Below are 21,388 nucleotides of genomic sequence, written 5' to 3' on the forward strand. Positions count from 1 at the left end.
TGATGGCAGGTGCTCCTATGCCAACCCCTCCCCCACCCACTTCTGCCCCTGCTTGGGTGTTGGTGAGGCTGTGTGGGTACCAGGAATGGGAGTCCTGCTTCCTTAGACAGTAAAGATGCATCTGTGAAAAACAAGAGGTCTGCGGCTTATCTACATGGGGCCTGAACTTCAACACGTACAGGCACATGACCCTGCAGGAAGCTTATGCTCACATGTGATGGATCTGACCCGGAGGTCAGAGCTGACTTAGAAGCATGGCTAGACCTGGTCCTATCTGAAAGTTCTAGACTTGGAACACTGTCCCCGTGCCATCTTGAATATGTCCCTTGACCTGTACATGAACTTGGTCTCACATTTTCCCCTTCCAGCTTTGCTCCAGGGTAATGGATGAGCTCTAGCAATTTGGAAAGTCTCCAGATGGGATTTGTCCTGGTTTTAACATTTGCCTGCAAAAGCTGATTCCAATATTCAGAAAGAGTGAATTTTCTTATCATGACTCTACATCTACATTTGTAGAACACATTTTATCAAGTACTTGGCAGGAGATATGGAGTGGCAAGGAGGTAATTCTCTTGTATTGAACTGATTTGAGAATTTTTAATAAAAACTCCCCCCAAATCCAGTTGCACTGATTCAGATGGAATTGGTAGTGTGTGCTTCAGACTGAATTAACTCTATAGAGACTGAATTATTAGAGGAGTCCTCAGGAGCCATTCCAGTGCCCACGCTTGTGTACAATGCTGTGCTCACCCTTGACTACAAAAAGCTGTCAGTCAAATAATGGATCTTATTCATCTCAGGCTATTATAGTCCATAGAGACCAGTAGATTGCTGAGAAGAGGGTTAGCAATATTCACATTTGGATCCCTGAGTGTTTATTTTAGAAATACAAAAAATCAATTTCAATCCAAGAGGATTTATGTTTCCCCACACCGAAATCAGGCAAGCTCAGTTTTTGAGAGCTATTTATTATATGTTACTGCCTTGGAGTCACCTATATAGGCTATTCTCAGGCTGCTAGCAGACCCACATTTCATGTGCTCTCTCTCTAGGTCCCCAAAACCAGAACTCTGTCCCTCTACCTGATGGATCCTTACTCCAATCCCCAGATCCAGCTAGAGAGATGAGAGGCAGCATCTAAATAGTCTTACCTACAACTGCTGGGCTAAGCACTGTCACCTTTCTGGGCTGAGATCCTGGTGCCCACAATTAACCACTGCCTCCTCTCGGCAGAATAGGGAGATGGCATTTCTGGGATGGCCACACGGACATAATAATGGTTAATAATAACAGGTTATGCTTAGCTATGCTCTAGGCAGTGTTCTAAGCACTTTACACTTACAAGAGCATTGAAGGTCTTCCACTAACAGCTGAGTCATGCGCCATCCCTGAGAGCTCCCTGCCTGCTTTCCCAGGCCCCAGCTCCCAGACTGGCTACACCTTTGATATTTTGTTGATTACCACTTTCTTTTACTATTTCCAGAACACCTTATAGGATTAGAGCTTTGAACTCTAATTTGAGGACCAGGACCAGTCACCCATGAACCAGATTCCCAGGTAATGATTGTATTGTCTTTGCCTGATTTGCAAAACCCCTCTGTGTGCTGGCATTCCATTCCCTGCCCTTTGATCTGCTGGGATCTCTGCTGTGTGGCTCTTGGCTGAGGTGGCCTCTCTGTTTGGACACTAAACCTCATCTATTCCCCAAAAAAAACCCACACTTGATTGGGATATGTCTCATGCGGGGCATGAACTGGATGCCTCAGGTCAGAGTCTGGAAAAATATCATGAGATGCCAAGATTGCTCAACAGAGAGCTCCTTGTGGGAACCCCATAGCTAACATGCATTTGGAGTGGTTTAAAGTGAACTTGATTTATGCCAATAACGAAAAGAATGATAGTGTGGTTGTACCATGGATCTTTCAGATTCGATTCTGAAAATTTAGCAGAAGGTATGGACTTAGTCCAAATGAATCAATGTTTAAAAAAGTAAGTGCTAGTTAGTGAAAGATGGCAGGGACATTCCAAACAGCAGTCTGGGCTTGTCTTCTGTTTATTTCCGCTGCTCCTCAGCATCCTGAGTTCTAATGGTCCCTGATATACGGCATGCTGGAATATGATTACAGAGCAGACGTTGTTATTACATGCTGCGGCTGTCACCTTGCAGCGGTTACTACAGACGTCCAGGGATTCATAATAATGAAGCAGAGATAACATGGATAATTAAAACCTAAAGAGAATCCAATATCATTTTTAAGCCATTTAGTTTCTCCCACACCAAATCCTTTCTCTTAATGTACAAATACATAGACTATCTTGAGCTGTACCTCTTCTGTCTACTCATACCCATTCTATGGCAGAGGGAGATAAGCCTGATTTGTAAAATTATTAAAAGCCAGAGAGTAGCAAAAGAAAAAAAAAAATAGAAAAGCCCTGGATAATCCACAGCCTGATTAATCATGCCTGGGTGACAATGAGTGAGAGGTAATACATTTATATTTTCATGATAGGTCCATCTTTAGGGGCCAGAATAAGCCAGGTATCAGCTAATCAGTGCCTGGATAATTAAGTGCTGGATGAACTTCTATGTGACTCCAAGAAGAAATCTTCTACTGAGGAGGAAATGTCAAATCTAATGTCGTCTAGAATCCTTTTCATTGTCTAAAGCATGTCTCAGCTGTGACTTCAGATTAGAACTCTTTGCTCGGCCTTCTTATCTGTACATAGGGCCTCATGGTCACCATCAGACACTGCTCTACAGAGAAGGAGATACTGAATCTGAGAGGGATGGGAGCAGCATCTCCAGATGTTGCTTTCTCCCAGGCCCAATGAAGCTTGACAGAGACTCATGGACCCCCACAGTTTCTCCATTACTTATCAGTCTGTATATAACCATCATTGCCCATTCTAGGAGGCCCATCTCATGCAGCCTGGTCCTTTATTGACCAGGGGGTGCAGACCTTCTAGTAATATCCCTAAGACCCTGAGGCTGAGATCTTCCCCAACTGGAGAAGAGACAGTGGGATGAAACTTACTTTAACATAAAAGGAGGCAAAACTGGTATTGAACTCACTGGTTGCAGATCACAGAGGCCCATACACTGGAATATTGAGAAAAGTGAAAGTGTACCAAAGTCTTCCAAGTAATATTACAATATCACAGAATCTCCCATGTTTTAGCTTAATCCCTCTCTTGATTAATTGATTAGATGACTCTATCAGACAACTAGTGGCCAAGTACGTCGTCCAACAAATCAAGTTACATTAGACCCATCCAGAATATCCTTTCCAGAATATTGCTTTTCCAAATAGGAGTATCAATTTCCACTGCTTTGTTCATCATTTAACACCTACTCTTTCTGTTCAAACACAAAGTTTTATTAAATGAAGTATTTTCTTCCTGTCTCCTCTCTCTCAACACCTACATCTCATCCATTAATAAATTCTACCAACTTTACCTTCAAAATATATCTAGCACCTGCTCATTCTTCTACCTCCACTGCACCCCACTCTGGCCTTGGCCCTCAGTAGATCTCAGGGAAACTGACAACCCTGTTTCGACCCTAGTCTCATTATAGTCCATTCTCTGTATGGCTGCCGGCATGAACTCTTTTAAATCCCAAATCATATGTCACTAAAATCTTGACTAACATTTGTGTTGAGGGTAATAGTGCCAGCAAATGACTTCTCAGCCAAGTCCCCATAAAATTCTCCCTCCCAAGCAGCTGTTTAAGTACTTGAACTGATCACTGGAACAAGATCATAAAAAGTCCTGTAGGTCACTATGATGTGCTTGTCCTTTACTTTGTGTGATTTTTATAAGATATTTGATCAAAGATTGTCCATCAAATTGAAAATTCTCATTCTCAAAGGTGACTTTGCTCTGCCTTCCTCAAGAGATTTTTTTTTTAAAGATTTATTATTTATCTTTATACAAGAACTGGGGTACAGGCCAGAGGTATAAGAGGGTGAGAGGATTCACCAGAGTGGGGAACAGAACAGGCTGATGGACCAAAAACACTGCTGAGGGGAGCAGCAGGTGAGACAGGAGAGATCTGCTGCACCATCTGGGTACCTCCCTGGCTGGCTGGGAATCAAACCACCACTGCAGAAGCTGCAGACAGCTTCACAGTGCTGCACTAAACCTGCTGTGCCATCGGGGAGGCCCCCTCAAGAGATTTTAATAAGTGCTCATGTTTAGTGGTTCTTCACTATGTGGAAGTACCCACAGTCAGGTTTCTGTCATCCCCTTAGATTTCCCCTGGGCTCATAGGAGATCTCAAATTATGTGTGCATATGCACACCTTTGCAAGACAACCTTCTCAGTCATCTTTTAAAGGTCCAAGGAAAGATATTGCTTCAACTATTTCACCTAAATCAACAGTATGTTATAACCAATGAATATTTGTATTTGTAAGTAGGGTAGTGGGTTAATACCATAAACTGTTGCAAAACAAAGGATAAACTAATTTGACTTCAGAAAATTAAACATGTAATCCCTTTTCCTACCAGGGAGAGGTGCTTTGTTTGAGATCCATGTAATGGCAGCCTAGTTTGATGTAGAACTTCCATATCATTCTGTTTTCTATATTTTATGTGCTCCTATTTTAATGTGTAATTCACATATTGTGATGTCTATTTATTGATATACTTGATAACCAAAGAATTCAGTGTAGCTGATAAAGACATATACTATAGAGTAAATACAATTCATGAAATTTAGAAAAATGGCTCAAAATAAAATAATGTAGGGAAAGAGAAACATCTGGAAATGAGCTTAACACTAAAAAATTTATCTTTGAGGTTGTGTATAGTAACAGCAGGATAACCAGAAGTTTGATTTCAAAAATTCGTAGAGCTCAAGATAAAAACAAAATCAATTTATGATTTGCATTCTCCATAAGCTTAAAACTAAATGAATCATCCAGGAGAAGTATCTGGTAACAATATTGAATAAACTCACCTAAGTGTCCTTGTAGGTAGAACACACTAATAAAGAGTTAATAGAGACAAAAGCATCTTCCATCATTCACTGTGAAAAAGGTACAAAGGGGCAGAATCATATAAGGGTTAAGGAGAATTTACCCCAGGGATAGGAGAGGGAAGATGCTCAGCAGTTTAGTGATCCTTCTTATATGTTTTTGTCTTTCAGATAGAATTAAAAAACAAAATCTTCCTCACATCTGACACTGGAATAAAAAACTAGCTTTACTATTGTGGCCCTTTTTCATGGGCTTGCACTGGGTTCTTAAACTGTGTTGAGAATCCTTTGTATTAAACAGAGAATGATGTGTTAGTAGATTATTGGGCCAAAAACTCTCATAGCACAACTTAAAGAAATGAGCTCTCCTAGGTGTTGGGCTCTATCACCACCAGAAGAAAATGGAACTTCCATGACAAATTTACTGCCGCTCAGTTAAGTAGACATTTATTGAGAACCTAATATGTACGAAGTACTGTTAAGTGAATATGATAAAGAAAAGAAAAAAAAAAAACTTGTCCTGTTATCCTGCAACCAAGTCAAGGTCATAATTAGAGAAAACAGAGAGGTAGATTCAATCATCTCTACCCAGAGCATTGCCAAGTCTTAAGACTGCTCTGGCAGCAATGTGAAGGGGCCTCTAACTTAGCTTAGAGGAGTGAGAAATGGCCACCCAGAGGGATAATCTCTGAATTGCATCTTGAAGAATATTCTATCACCCTGCCCCCAACCCACAACAGCCAGCCACCTGGTCATTGTGTGCACGTGTGTACATGTGACACAGATGTGTTTGTGGGATGAGTGCTGGAGTGGGATGATTTTGTAAACCTAGAGAAAAGCTCACGCAGAAGCAAGGAAGCAAGTAAATTGGTTTATCACTGAAACTTGAGGTGAGAGTCAGGGAGTTGTAGGAGTAGTATCTGGAGAAGCACTGAGAGGCGAAATAAAAGGAACTTGAACTTTTTCTGTAAGCAACAAGGAATCACTAAAGTAGACATGACCACATTTGCATTCTTGAAATAGGGAAAAGACATTTGGAAAAAGGGAAAAAGAACAGTTTCGAGAATCCTTAGAGGAAACGTTATTAGAACTTGGTAATCTTTCAGGGGGAGCGATGGGGGAAGGGAAACCAAGATGTATTTCCCGTTACCGATGGGTGATGATGAACTAAGTGAACCCAGAAAGAGCACATGCATATTCTAGGTTCTTCATCTATAAGAGGGTCACTTTTTGGATAGATGTGGGCCTCTTATGCCCAACTCCATAGCCACTTTCAACATCCTTAAGATGTGCTCTGAGTTGTGATAGGGATTCTCTCCCACTGCATCAGTCTGCAGTTAAAAGGCAGTGTATTGAGAAGCAATGCTTAGAAGTAGGAATCAAGAGTTCCTAGCCTCTACTAAACTAACATTGAATAATCAGGATATTAGTCACCACAAGTCATCAGCTCTATGCCTCAGTTTTCTCACATGTGCAGTGGATGTTTGACTGGTCTGTCCCTCATCTCAAGAGTCAACCTAACAGCCAGACACAGTACTTTTGGACCATGCTTTGAAAATATGTGTGCCCTGTCAAGGCAAGATACTGTTATTATTACAGGAGAGGAAAGCAAAACAAGGGAAGGAAAGAGAGGGATCTAGAAATGCAAGGGCAATTCTGCAGAGCCTAGAGAACTTTTTAATCATTTCCCTCCTTCTTTTCATTTTCTTTTCAGTAGGCAATGAAAAATACATAGAAATATGACCACAGAAGTGCTGCCAAATTCAATACTCATAATATCTATTCAGTATTCAGCAATACACATGCAGTATTGCAGATGGTTGTGGGATGTGATGGTCTCTTTCCAATAGTTCCAAAGGGGAAAACAAAATGTTATAAGACAACAGCCAGTCATTTGATGCATCCTGATTGTTTAAGTGATAGGAGAGTCAGCAATCATGTGCAAATTAAAACATAATTATGCACACAGACCACCCAGGATTAAGTAACATTTCACAGATGCATGCTAAATTACTAAACACACTTTGAAATAAATTGTGACCATCATTTGCTATTTTCCCAAGAATATTATTACTAAAAAACAGTCAAAATACAGCAATATGCATAGTCAAGTGAGTTAGTACGCATGCTACTAACTCGTTACCCCAAAGGGTCTGTAAACAGTTTATGTAAACATGCACCAACAGACACATTGCTCAACAATACACCCTTCCTAAGACTGTTTAGTTTTGGGGTAGCTGGTCACATAAATTGCAGAGCTAATCAGCATCACCTCATTATAATGACCAGCTGCAAGACAGTAAGCAGCCACATCATGGCTGTTGGCAGAAGGGTCAGCAACACAATGATATTGGCCTTACTGGACCAAGAATTGGAAGATGAAGAGAGACTAATTTATGTGAGGACGTACAATATAAAGTCAACCAATAGCTGATTCTTCATGGTCATCCTGTCTCCGTCCCACTGGCCCAGTTCCACAAAGTCAGGCAACTCCAAAGAAGACATGACTCTAATGCAGTATCTTGGGGCCATTTTGTGAATTGTGCTTCTTGGTCTGTCTTCTTTTTTTGCCACTCCCAGACTAGATCATTCCCTATCATCTCTACCCCCCTCGCAGGCACGGTACCAGGCACATCGTTAACACTCAGTGTGTGTTTGTTAAGTGCAAGAAATCTTAAAACAAAGTTGAGGGCCTGATCTGGTTTTAGAATGTCCTTGGATCCAAGAATCACAGAGTAAATTATACTTCTGCATTTTGTCTCAGAAATCATATTCATTGATAGAGGGTGAAACTGAGTGAAACCTATCTATTCTCTTACTTTATATCTATGAATAAACTTTCATTCTTTGCGTGCTTGAAGCTCTTTTCCTTTTACCAGTGTCTTGGGAATGAGCCATTACTCAATGTTGAAGTGAACAAATTAGCAAGTATTTATTGAATGCTAACTAAGTGTAAACTCTGTGTTAAGTACAATGGAAAGATCTTTAAAGATTATAATCCTGTGTGAGGAGATTAAGGAAATATAGATGAAATAATTTGCTAACAGTAATAAAATGGCATATGTTTAGAAATGATAACAAATTTTATGTACTCCTTCCAAAGCTATTTTAAGATGTGATAAAATACATGTAAGCAGAAATACAGAAGATAATTTAAATTAAAACAGGCCAACACTAAGAAAATGAAACAGAAAGATAATTGTACTCCTCATTTGGTAATAGGTGCTGCTGTCACCAGCATGAAGACAGACTTTCAGAATCCCAGTAGCCAAGGTAATAAAGATTGGGAGTCTTTGCAATCCCTGCCTAGGAAGTATTCTCCTTGCCAAGAGAAGCATACATTTTCCTGATATTAAATTCTGAGTGAAATTTATAATGTGGATCATTGTATCAGGAACATTGAACAACATAATGGACAATAGCTTCCACAACAGTTTTTAGAGAAAATGGGGAAATATTCTTCATTTGACTGATTCTTAAAATGGCCTTCCATAAAAGTCATGGGCATGGTAACCAACATGAGTCAGTGGAAATATTTCTGCAGGGAGTGAAATTAATATAGTCCAGGAATTCAACTTTCTGGACAACACAACAAGAGTCAGGGAGAGAATTTAATAAACTTTCAGCAATAAATGATTGGCATCTACTTAAAATGTATCAGTTATTTCAACCAAGTTTTTGTCTAGAACTAGAGTGCAGTAATTTTAGTACTGAATAGTGGTAAATAATAGAATGTTGAAAGAAGAGAGGGTCATGTGCGTTAGATTGATATTTTAGATGTAGATCTTACAGACATGACAAAGCTGATATTTTGTAATAAAAGTTAAGAAACTTGACGGTTATATTTGCCCGGACTTAGGGCCGCAAGAAGGGCCTCAGCAGGACCATGTGTTTCTTAATTAATTCCTGGATGCCAAGGCAAGAAGGTGGGTTTTGATTTGTACATTAAAGGGTGAATGTGTTTAGCCCATGGATATAAAATAAAGATAATATAACTGTTACGGAGCAGCCCCAATATAAAATGGGTTGCCTGGCTGTGGGTCCTCACCCACACGCTTAAAAGGGACTTATTAATACTCCACTATAGGCACACACAAAAGGTTAATAAAAGGTTTATTTACAAGGGAAATGGAAATAAGGAAATGTACAACTCAGGGAGAAAATAGGGAAATAAAGTCTTTAATGCGTCCTACCCGATCCGCCGACCTGGAAACCCAAAGGCACTCTCAGAGTTGGCCCAGCCTGCGAGCTGGCGGGGAGCCAAAAAGGGGAATCCCCCAAAGCCCACGTGTCTGGTTTTATACCAAACTTGGTATAACCTGCTTAACCCCACCCTCGGGTTCCAGCAACCTTCCCTTTGGTGGTGATGGGGTTTGTCTTGCCCAATGTCTTTTGGCTTTGGTCTGGAGTGGGGGTGGAGTCCACAAAGCCTGCATGGAATTAGCTTTAGGACATCCTTTTCCCCCTAACATAATGAGTAGAACAGTGTCTTCAAAGACTTGCCCCTCAATTTTCCCCTCCTCCCTCATAATTCAGTCCCCATCAAACCTCCAATTCCATGACCACAAAGGGGAGGTATCCTATCTGACTCAGGTAGTCATAGTGTTGAAACGTTACCCAGGACATAGATCAATTCTTCATGCGGATTTGACTTTACCGACGGGGTCACTTTTTACTAGAAAGAAGCCACATTCACAGTGCTGGTCTTGTGTATAGGTAAAGAACCAAGTGCTGTGGTGGCATAATTCACTGGGAGACCAGGCTCAGGACCATGTAGATTCTTGCTGCAAATAACTTTTTCAATGGTCTATCATAAAGTGTCTGGATCCACCACTGAAACCCACTGTTCAGGCTTCCTATCTTATGCAGATGCTGTTAAAATAAGAGACCATAGAGTTTTAATCTTCTACCACCTGCTGATAAAATCAAATGGGTTATAGATATAACCCAATGCAGAGATCACAAGCTTACTACCTACACATGTTTGGGTGGGCTAGAGAGTTAAAATATGAAATTTTCACATCAATTTCAAATTTTTTGGCTAGCATAAAAATTAGAAGTTCTTGCAATACCAGACTACACTACTCATGTAACAATCAGCTAGATCAGACTAGCCCCTCCTCAGTCACTGTAGGCTTCCTCCATTCTGCCACAATCCCCACCACTCTCTATCATCTGCCAGTCCTATTCACCCATTTACATGACCTGCCGCATCCTACAATTTGAGTTTTTAACCCTGTATAACCCAATGTGCTCATGTTATGTCCCACAGAAGGGAAGAGACATCGGATTAGTGACGAGCCAGAGATGACCCAGTCTCCTAGTTCTCTCCATGGAAGATCTAAGCCCTCAGGAGGAAGGGTGAATAGGTATAAAGGAGGCCAGCCCCCAAACAAGGAAGAGGAGTCAAAAATGTTTCACATGGCTCACACAGTTTTACCCCAGGCTGGCTCTGTATGCAATATTTTACAGCATCCTCCAGAAAAATCAATTTGTTTAAAATAGCAGCTGATTTTGCCCTGGGTGAAAATGTTTGGCATATGCAAAAAAGGGAGCATTGTGTTTTCTTGAAAGCTCATCCTAACCCATGAACAATTAGAATTGTTCGCTCTACAAATACACAAAAAAACTGCTCAAGTGCATATTCTAGGGAGAGACAGATTTAAAATTTGGGAATGTAAGGTTTTATTTAATTCTTTAAGAGCTTTTCTTTCAATCACATACAGCTTTTCTCTTTAGAATCTTTGAAAACACTCTCATCAGTATTTCATGCCTTTAAAAAAGTTTGTGGCTCTAGCTCCCTTTTAGGAGAAAGAAGCAAAGTGAAGGGAGGAGGGGAAGTGAAATAAATGGTTCTGCCTAAATGAAAAAAAACGCAGGCAGAACATTTCCAAGCTGCTAAACACCAGAAGGAGATAACAGGCAGTGTGCAAAATGCCAATCACGATGGTAACAATAATGAAAATAGTCCTCACAGCAGTGCTCACTGTGCTTTGGAAAGCCTCAAGTTCTAAAAGTCATGAGCTCCTCTGGGGCCATGAGGCCTTCCTCACTTATGAGCTGTACATTCCAGGGGCGTGTGTCAGGAATGAGAGTCCCCAAGGTAGAACCCAAAAGAAAGAGCCACCTTTATCCCTCTGTTGCAATGCTAATTGGTGTGGCTTTTTCTCGAAGGCAGAAGGCTTTGTAACTTTTTCCACTTCTGTCCCTGGCAGATCTTCTTCCACAGGTGTATGCCAGGCAGAGGGCATGAGTAATCAGCTCCGGCTCACCTTGACCCTCACCTGCTCTCCTCTACCTTTCTGCAATTTGCCAGCCATCCTTTAAATGTTCTTCTCCATGAAGCCCTCCCTGACCCAAGGTGCCCTCCATCCACTAGAACTAAATTTTATTTCCTCTCCTGCTAGTTGTTGCCTGCAATTCCTTCCCAGCACTTTGTTCTGCCTGGTATTATAGTTCTAGTTTAGCTGTCCACATCCCTCACTAGATTGTGAATGCCTGGAAACTGGGAACAATGCCTCACTATGTTTGTACCCTCAAACCTTTCAGGGTTTTGTCTATAGTAAGCACTTGATAAATGTTTAATGAATAGAGCACTCCACTTTTTAAAAATGAACTGCTTTGGGCCTCCCTGGAGGCGCAGCAGGTTGAGCACCATACCGTGAAGCTGTCTGCAGCCTCTGCAGTGTGGGTTCGATTCCTGGCCAGCCAGGGAGAAACCCACATGGCGCGGCAGACCTCTCCTGTCTCGCCCGCTGCTCCCCTCAGCAGTGTTTTTGGTCCATCTGCCTGTTCTGCTCCCTGCTCTGTCTCTGGTGAATCCTCTCACCTTCCTGCCCCTCTGACCTATACCCCAGTTCTTGTATAAATAAATAAATCTTTGTGTGTGTGTGTGTGTGTGTGTGTGTGTGACCCTCGCTGGCGGCCGGGGAACGAACCGGCGCTGCAGAGGCTGCGGGCAGCCTCGCAGCCAAGCGCTCAACTGCTGCGCCACCAGGGGAGACCCCAATAAATAAATCTTTTTAAAAAAAAAAGTAAAAAAAAAAAAAAACGAACTGCTTTGCTGGAATGAAAAGGATCTGTGTGAGACCAGCCAGATAAAATATAAGTAAATAGTGGGAATATGGCCAAGTTCATGCCTCATGTTAATCTGTCTTAAACAACTTAAAGGGGCAACCTTATCCTCATACCTCTCTCCACTCCAACATGGCAGCAGATGACTTGGCATCCTTAGAAGACTAAGCTGGCACAATTTTAGTTTTCACCATTGCAAATGTTTTCCCTTTCTTTCTCCATTGCTGAGAAGGGAGAGTCCCTCTCTTTCTGAAGTATCACTCCTAAGTAGGGTCATCCATCCCCACACTCAACTTGACTTTTCTCTTTCATTTGCAAGATAACTCAGTCTTCTCCCCTAGTAAAATAAGTTCCCCCTTCCTTAAAGTCACCTTCCTTTCGTTCCTACTTAGCAGAGCGCTTCTGCCCACCAGAGGCCCAGCCTGTGCCACCTTAGCCTGTGCTGCAGGAAATGTGTCCCTATTGTGAACATATTATAAATGTTCTGAGATCCCTCTTCCTGGGTTAGCAGGCAAGAGAGCAGAGCCAACTGCAAAGACTTCAGGTCAGAAGAGGCTCTGTCTTGTTCTGTGAAGCCACCAGATAGGACTTGCTGGCTGCGGGCAAATCAACCTTTTCAATCCCACTAGGGACCAAGCAGTCAGACCAAGAAGACTTTGACAATGGGGACCACCTTTGCATCTCCACAATGCATTCTTCAGAAATCAGGGAAGTGATTAAACCTTAGCATTTGCCCTCCTCTGCACATCTCTTTAGGTCAAGATAATTTAGGAAATCAAAAGAGCTAATCCTATAGCCAAAACTCAGAAGCCCCTATCAAGAATAATTACAACCTGACATACATGACTCACTGATCCTTTCTCTTCTGAATCTCTAAGAAGGTATAAAAACTGAACTCCACTTTGTGGTTGTTGGAACAGCTCTCATAGAGTAAAACCGAACCCTTGCTAGGCCTCCCCGGTGGTACAGGTGGTTGAGCGCGCACTGTGAAGCTGTCCGCAGTCTCTGCAGCACGGGCTGGATCCCGGCCAGCTGGCGAGAATCCCACATGGTGCAGCAGACCTCTCCTGTCTTGCCCGCTGCTCCCCTCAGCAGTGTATTTCAGTCACCCTTTCCTGTTCTGCTCCCTGCTCTGTCTCTGGAGAATCCTCTCACCCTCCCACGCATCTGGCCTATACCCCAGTTCTTGTATAAATAAATAAATCTTAAAAAACAAAACAAAACTCTTGCTTTGATGATCTAATAACCTCTATCACTGAGACTTTTATTTCAGTCAACACCATCTATCCTGTGGCTCCCCAAAAACCTCAGGAGACAGCCTTAGTTTCTCCTTCCCTCCCCTCACACTCCATCCAAGTCCCAAGGGTGTCCGTCCTTGTCAGCAATGCCTTCAGAACACCTTCCCGATGTGCGTACCTGTGCCCCCACCTCATGTCTGGACCCCTACTGTTACTCTGACCCCATGCTGCCATTCCTTCCCACAGCCAGCACACCACAGAGCATGCTTAGGATGCTGCTCCCTGCTTGAGGTCTCCGCTGGCTCCCTACTACTCCAGGATGACTCCTGCCCCTTCTCCTCCCTCTCTGCTTGGTTTTCCTTGGGCCAGGGATCAACCCTCCATCTCAGCGACTCCCCTGCTCCTTCTGTCTCAAAAAGCCCTTTCCCAAGCACTCCATCTCTGCCTTCTCTCTCCAGCTTAAAATCTTAGGTTCCGGCTTAAAACATTCTCAAAGCAGCCTCCTTGACCCGCTGTTTAGAGGACCTCTGCCTGTGGTTCCTTTTCGCCACATCCTTGGTGATTTTCTGCTCAGGGCTTAGTACTTGTTGTCCAAGATTGGAAAATATGATGTCACTGTGCTGTTTACTATGCCAAGTTCATCCCCCATGTCAAGCCATAAACTATATGAGGACATCATCTTCCTTGATGCAGCCCCAGCACTTAGCATGGGGCCCAGCAAGGTGAAAGGGACCCTATAAGAATGTCTCCTGGATGTGACCTTTTTTAAAAAAAATTATCATTTATATATATTTTACATATTTTTTCTTTTTTCTTTTTTTTTTTTAATAATGTTTGCTTTCTTTTCTTAGGTGTAGTGCCCATAGAATTTTCACCACCAGTTCACCTGTGCACCATCACCACAGTCCCTTGTGTTCTTCCCTACCTGGTTTTGATGTGAGCTTTTTACCCCAAGGTCACCTCTCCACCACCCCACCCTCAATTCTGGCCCCCACACTCTCCTGAAACTCCTCCTAAAGGGCAAGCTGGTGAGCTTGAAGGCTCATGGTTCTCCGCCTCTCCAGGAGGCTTCCTTCATTTACAGCTCTGCTTTTCCACCCTTACGTCCCCTTCCTGTGTGTGGGGTTTTTAGCCCTATTTGTACCTCATATCACCCCTACCTTCATCTACCTTTATGTCTTGGCAACTATCCTTTGCTCTGCCTGGATGATCCTTATTTATTTGTTATTTATTTATTTATTTATTTATTTTGTGAAGATTTATTTATTTATGCAAGCACTGGGTACAGCCAGAAGTGCAGGAGGGTGAGAGAATTCACCAGAGCCAGAGTGGGGAGCAGAACAGTAGAAGGACCGAAGTACACTGCTGAGGGGAGCAGCAGGCTGCAGGAGAGGTCTGCGCGCCATGTGGGACCCTCACCCAGAGGCCGGGGATCAAACCAGCGCTGCAGAGGCTGCAGGCTGCTTCGCAACCCAGCGCTCAACCGCTGCACCATCGGGGAGGCCCTGGATGATCTTTTTTTAAAAAAAGAAAAACTGGTAGAATATTGTGATTTCTTCATGTTAAATTGTGCTGAGATTATAAAAGATTAATATTTAAAATAAATGGAACAAAGCATCCAGGTAAGTAGAATTCCTTCAAAACAGTGTTTCTCAAACTGCAATCAACTGAATCTTAATGGATTTTTAAATGTTGTATTTTCATTTTAATTTCAATCATTTAAAAGTAGTTAATAGAAGCATAACCCGCCCCCCCCCACCTCATTACTAACCTCCCTCCCCTCATAACTAGCTCCTCCCCCACCTTGGCACTAAATCCTTTTGCACCACACTTGCAAACACCAGATCTATGCTACTGGAACCAAAAGACTGCTGTTGGAAAGACCCTGCCCAGGCAGAGTGGTCAGTGTGTCCTCTGAAGGGGAGGTGACCTTGGAGCAAGGGAAATGATGGGTGGCAAATGGGGAGGTCAAACGCCAAAAAGAATATAGAGGCTTTTTGTCCTAAGCCAAATGAATGAATGGATAAACAAAGAAATAAATAATTTAAAGTAGGGAAATGCAGGCACGGTAGAGATTTTTTAAAAATAATATAGGGCCTCCCTGATGGCACATCGGGTTGAGAGCTGTGCGGTGAAGCTGTTGGCAGCCTCTGCATGCTGGTTCGATTCTCCCCCAGCCAGGGGGAGTCCCACATGGTGAGCAGACCTCTCCTGTCTCATCCACTGCTCCCCTCAACAGTGTCCTTGGTCCGTCTGCCTGTTCTACTCCCTGCTCTGTTTCTGGTGAATTCTCTCACCCTCCCACACCCCTGACTATACCCCAATTCTTGTGTAAATAAATAAAAGAATAAAAAATAAAAATAATATAAATTTTGTGAGTAGCTATGTTTCAATAGAGTTGACAAAACTATGTAAAATGGATAAACCATAAAATACAGTGTTTATTACAGATATTGCAAAGGTCATTGGGGAACTCCTTCCAAAGAGGCATTTGTACAGGTGCAGACACCGGTTATTTATACAGGTATATTCCATATAAGCAATAGTCTTATACTCAAGCAATAATCTTAACTTTGTTCAAATTGTTCCAGAAAATGGAATAAGAAAGAGGCCCAATTCATTTCATGCTATTGTGAGCCTAAAACTGGTTTTAAAAAAGTACAAAGACAGAAATTATAATTTCATTTCACTGTTGTACATAAAAACAAAAATTCTAGATAAAATATTACTTAACTAAATACAACAGTGAATTGGAACAATTAAAGATTGTAATCAACTAAGATTTATCTTAGGAAAGAAATGGTAGTTTAACATGCGAAACTTATTCCCAATCATTATAGCCTTATAGCAATTATATTCTTGTTTTAATATAGTCAGGAGAAAACATTAAATGAAGTATAAATCTATATATGATTTCAAAATAACTTCAAAAACCTAAATAGAACTTTCTCAACCTGATAAAGGGAATACACTTTGCTCTGATAAAAACCAGAGCAAACTTCATACTTTTTTACTCATAGATTTTTTAAAAATGACAATTTATTTGTCACTTTGAGTTGGAAAAGCACTTTTTAAGTGGATTGAGAAGCACAAACAACAAAGTAAAAAAATAATAAATTCATCTACATCACAGTTACATAATTCTATTCAATGGTGGCCATGCAGACAAAATTAACAGATAAACCACCAAGTTGGAGGTAATGTTCCAAAGTATAAAACCTGGAAGAAATGAATATCTATGATGTAAAATCTACAATGAACAGGAAAGAAAAGCAGGCATATGTGAAGTGTAGACAGTTCACAGCAGGGGGGAGCAACCTGGCTAACAAATACACGAAAATGTTCAAATCACCATTAATTAGGGGAGAAACACCAATGAAAATAATGATAATCCTTTATGTGTATCAAGTTGGTAAACACTGTCAGGGTTGACAGGGAAGTAAGAAGAGATACCTAATGTACTCCTACTGGAAGTCTAGCCCAGCACAATGACTTTGGAAAATCATCTTCCTGAAATTATCTATGCAGAAGTATGTAGTAGCTACCAGGTTCAATCCTGGAGACAGGTGCTAGAAAAAGACCTCACACAAATGCACAAGCAGATTGGCCAGAGCTGTATTTGTGGCAGCTGGAAATTGGAGGAGACCTAGGTGTTCATCCCTATGAAATCTGCCAATAAAAATATATGAGTGCCCAGCATGACACTAGGCACAGCTAGAAGCAATATTTAGAGGTTCACTCAACAATGTGGGTAGCTCACATGGCAACAAATGGGGGGGGCAGTAAGAAAGAGAATGAAGTATATTGCTCAATATCACATCAATTATAACCGAATCACAAAACAACACTATATATATTTTACAAATGAATAAACAATATCCTCAAATGTCCAAGGACACAAATTAGACACATTCAGGTGGGCGTTTATGGGGATGGGAGTGAATTGGAAAGGCAGCAACAATGAAGGAGAAGAATAAAATGGAATGATACAAGAGAGGGGCCTTGTAATGACAAATTATGACAGCTTGCCATGATTTAAGGGGTGTAATTAATTCATTTTTCTATTTATGGGAAAAAGACAACTGGTAGAAACACTGGGTTATTATGTAACATATACAGATATCTTGATGTCAAGGAAGTAGCACTGTATAACTCAGTAGTCAGACTTGCTCTTTACTTAATAAGCAAAGGTTCATTATGAGCAAAACAACAGCATCATTTATTAAATTGATGTGATTAATTTCAATGTGGGTTTTTTTTTAAATTTGGACTTAATTTATAAATTTACCTTTATAATTGCATAAGGTTTTCAAGCATATATATGAAGAATATATACTTAGCTTTATGTTTGCATAAATTGAAGTTCAATATAATAAAGTGATTTAAATATTTGCGTTCTTGAGAATATTTTTCTCTCTAAGAGAATAGTTTCCTCTTTACTACAGTATGTAAAACACAGGATATGATTCATCCCCACCCCAAGAGAGTGTTATCCTAAGGCACATGGTTTGATGCCCCAAACACATACAGATAGTCCTTTTGTTCCTTCCTTGTTCCAGAGCATTACTGCAAATTTCTCCAAATGCTTCCTGTTTATTGCTTGTCATGGTCCCGAGGTAACCAGTTCCTCTGTGGTGTGTACATGTCTTTTTAAATGGGGCTTTTCAAGAGCATGATGCTGGTTTTAGCTTCAGAATGTTCAAAGAGTTTGGAAAAGCATCTAAAATTGATATTTGCCATGGATAATACAAAGAATGTAGAAATGCAGAAAAAGCTGAGCCCCACACTATCTTGAAGAGAAGAGATCAGAAAGTTGCCCTTTGATGCCGACCTGAGGATTGAGCATCTTTCTCCCATTCAAGATCTCTGGGGACTCACAACTTCCAAGTCACTGCACTGAAACCCACCCCTAACATGCTGTTTGTATTCCTAGGTCTCGTGAAAGTGGACACGTTCACTCTTCCACATTTGGTGTCTGTTTGAAGTTCTTCCCTCTTCTTGGAGTGCTACCTCTTTCCACCTGCTGGTCTCCATCTGTCAACCCCTTGTAAGATTTATCTCAATAAGTCCTTCTTCCTTTGGTCCCATGCCTTTTGCAGCTGATGGCTGACTTAGGTCATGGTGCATAGGAACTGACCTTTCCAAGTCCCTGTGGGGCAGAGATGGAGGCTTGCCCACTCGCAGCCCATGCACCCTGAATACCTGATTGGCAATCTACCCATTGCAGTGCACCCTGCAAATGAAGTAAACCAGAAGCACAATTCAGTCTCTTCTAAACCCACCTGCTATATCTTGGCTCCTTCCAAAAAGTTAATTCTTTATTAGGGCTCCATCACTTTTCTTATTTTTCACCCTGTATCTAATCCTAGGATAAAAAATCATTTAATTTTCCCAATATGCCTATAAGACAAGTCCTATTACCCCCATTTTGCAAATGAACTGAGCCTTAGAGAGTCTATAAAACTGTTTACTGATGTAGTACTAGGCAAGAGCTGGGTTCAAATCCAGATCAACCTGGTTCTCAGCTCCATTCTCTGATACCCACACTGGGCTGCCCCTCAAAATAGAGGAATGCCAGGGAGTGCCTCAGGGTTCTCCTCATCACAGTTCCTCTCAGGAAACTGTGAAGGATTATTTGCAATTGAGTGATTATAATGAGTGTTATTATTGCTGCTTCTCCCACTGCTGTTAGCAAGGAACCAGCTGTGATCTTATAGCAGTGAATTGCTCTGGTCATTCCCTGAGGAGGGACACTCAGGCATCACACCAGTTCCCTCACCTAGGAGGGGAAGTGACAAAGAGGTCGAGGAGGAGTCTGTCATTAAAAAGCACCTGGAGGAGACTCCTCAGCGCCCATGGGGAGATGGGTGTGCTGTCTGTTCAGGGCTGCCTTGTGTGGTTATGCAATCTGTGCTCTGGCCCTGGGATCGAGGGTGCTGGAACCCTGCCAGTGCTCTGTTCACTTAGCTGTGTGTGCTGTTCAAGATGGTGACCTCCAGAGAAAGAAGCAGAATCACACTGAAGCACCAAGCCATGAATCCATCTGCTCAGACAGGGTACTTTGGAAAATATGTCCTTGCAGAGAGAAGGGAGGAAGTGTGTGTGTATGTGTGTGTTCCTAATTTGTCCCACATCTCCATTAGTTCACCAAGCTCTGTGCCAGCCCAGCGATGACCTCTTTTGCATGGTGGGGTGGGCAGGAGACCCTCCTCTAGCTAATGGTGGCCATGAGCTGTCAGATAAAAATATCTCAGTTCCTGCTGACCAGAGCTGGGTCTGAACCAGTGACCTCTCACTGAAAAGTTTCCCAACTCCATTAACTCAGCTGCCCAGGAGCCCAGCCACTGGTTACAGTTTAGTCCTGAAATCAGAGCCATTAGTTGGAGATGCTGTGTTTCTGAGGAGCTCTGTTCAGATAGAAACCTGGATTGGCTTGGAGCTGCCTTGCTCTGTTGACTGTACTCCCTCCTGTCCCAATTAGCTGAGGCTGGGGGTGGGTGTCACTGGAGAAGTGTCTTCCCCACAGCATGACAGCTGATCAGAGCACAAATGTCAGCCTTGCTCTGGAGCTGGCAGAGGAAGAGAGAAGGGGACTGTGGGCTGGGGGCATTTGTGAGCGAGGCCACTTGAGCGGCTTGTGTGTGCATGCATGTGGTTGTACGTAGCAGAATCAGAGGTGGTCATGCATTAATGCGCTTGTCCGTGAGGGTGTACGTATGCAGTTGTGTGTCCACAGTATGCCCTGTGCACTATGAGAGCAAGAGTGAGACAGAGAGAGAATATTTGAGGAAGCAGGTGAGAAGGAGGAAAATGCAGGAGGTAAGGTGGAGCAGGGAAGACAGAAGAGAAAGTGGAGCGATGAGAAGGAAGGAAAAGGGCCTGCCCTTTCTCAGAAGCAGACTTGAATGCTCCTTGCCAGATGGGTGTTTTGAGGTCCCCATTAAAGTCCCGGGTTAATGACGGGACAGGAGAAATAGAAGTAAGTGCAAACCAACTGCCTCCCCTCGGTGCCCCTGAGAGAACCGGGAAGAGATCATGTCTGGATGCAGCACTCAGGGGACCAGGCAGGCTGTCTCTGGGTCTCACTTCACTCTTGCCTCCCTCTCAACTCCCTCTTCACCCTCAGGAGAATCCCATTATGAGAAATCAAGAAGTCCAGTTGAGACCCAGGAGGCCTTGGTTTTTGTCAATCCCTGCTCCTCAGTCTCCCCAAACATCTCAAGGAAACAGTGGCCCCTGCCCGGACTCTCTCATCGATTTTGTTGAGGGTCAAATGTGTCACTGTCTATGAAATCTAAAGGATGCTCATGGGGAAGGGATTTTTGTTTCTCATAAAGACCCAAAGGCCACGCAGACTACAGCTAGAAAAACCACACCACACACCATCAGGTGACTGGGTAATAACTTCAGGAAGGGTGAGGGCAGAGGTAGGGGTGCTAGAAAGAAATAACCTGGATCCATAGAGCAGGTTTTTTTTTTTGTTTGTTTTTGTGGTTTTTTGGTTTTTTTGCTGTCATTGCTGCTCTTAATTTTTCTTTCACCCTTTTTTTTTTTTCCTGAATACAAATTTTGGAGGTGGGTCTGGTCTGGAGTCACATCTTACTAGGAAGGAAGGCTAGAAAGTTGGTGACTCCTGGTCCAGAGACACAGTCTGCTCATGAGACTTGGCTTTTTCTCCTAACACTGACACCAACACCCTCAGTCACTTGGAACCAGTCTCACCCCCTCCCTGAACTCAGTTTCCCCACCTTTAATAGAGGAGGTTGAACTAGCAGAAGCTCTGAGGAAGGTCTCCATGAGATGGGAATAAGACCTCACATCCAGCTGGTACTCGAAGGCAGGGACGCCTGAAACAAATCAGTAACTCTGCTATTTGGGCTTGAGAGGCTAATCAGTGCTGGGGGCGCCCAGTCAGCATCATGAATTGGAACAGCCAGGGGCACAGTCCCTGAAGACTTCGATCATCCAGGCCTGGGGGAAGGTCACCTTCCCAACAGCCTAAAGATAATTTTACCAGGATTGATCTCTCTAGTATCATGTGACCTCAAATAAATCCCTTTTCTGTGTGCCTCAGTCTCTCCATCTACTGATGCAAT

The 21,388-nt window shown here is 42.4% G+C and overlaps 1 long non-coding RNA gene across 2 annotated transcripts in view; it reads left to right on the forward strand.

Moving 5' to 3' along the window:
* Positions 1 to 18,558, forward strand: part of LOC119240068 (uncharacterized) — a 31,474-nt gene extending 12,916 nt beyond the window's left edge. Inside the window, exons 2-4 of one of the 2 annotated variants that reach the window (XR_008551163.1) lie at positions 1,484 to 1,557; positions 8,203 to 8,253; positions 18,226 to 18,558. This is a non-coding gene — a long non-coding RNA (uncharacterized LOC119240068). Of the gene's footprint in view, positions 1 to 1,483; positions 1,558 to 8,202; positions 8,616 to 18,225 lie in introns of those variants that run through there. The other variant, XR_005124068.2, reaches the window with a different exon arrangement.
* The last annotated feature ends 2,830 nt before the right edge of the window (positions 18,559 to 21,388 follow it).

Source organism: Talpa occidentalis, unplaced genomic scaffold, assembly GCF_014898055.3.
Source record: "Talpa occidentalis isolate TD23 unplaced genomic scaffold, MPIMG_talOcc4v2.1 talOcc4.12, whole genome shotgun sequence".
Classification (NCBI taxonomy): domain Eukaryota; kingdom Metazoa; phylum Chordata; class Mammalia; order Eulipotyphla; family Talpidae; genus Talpa; species Talpa occidentalis.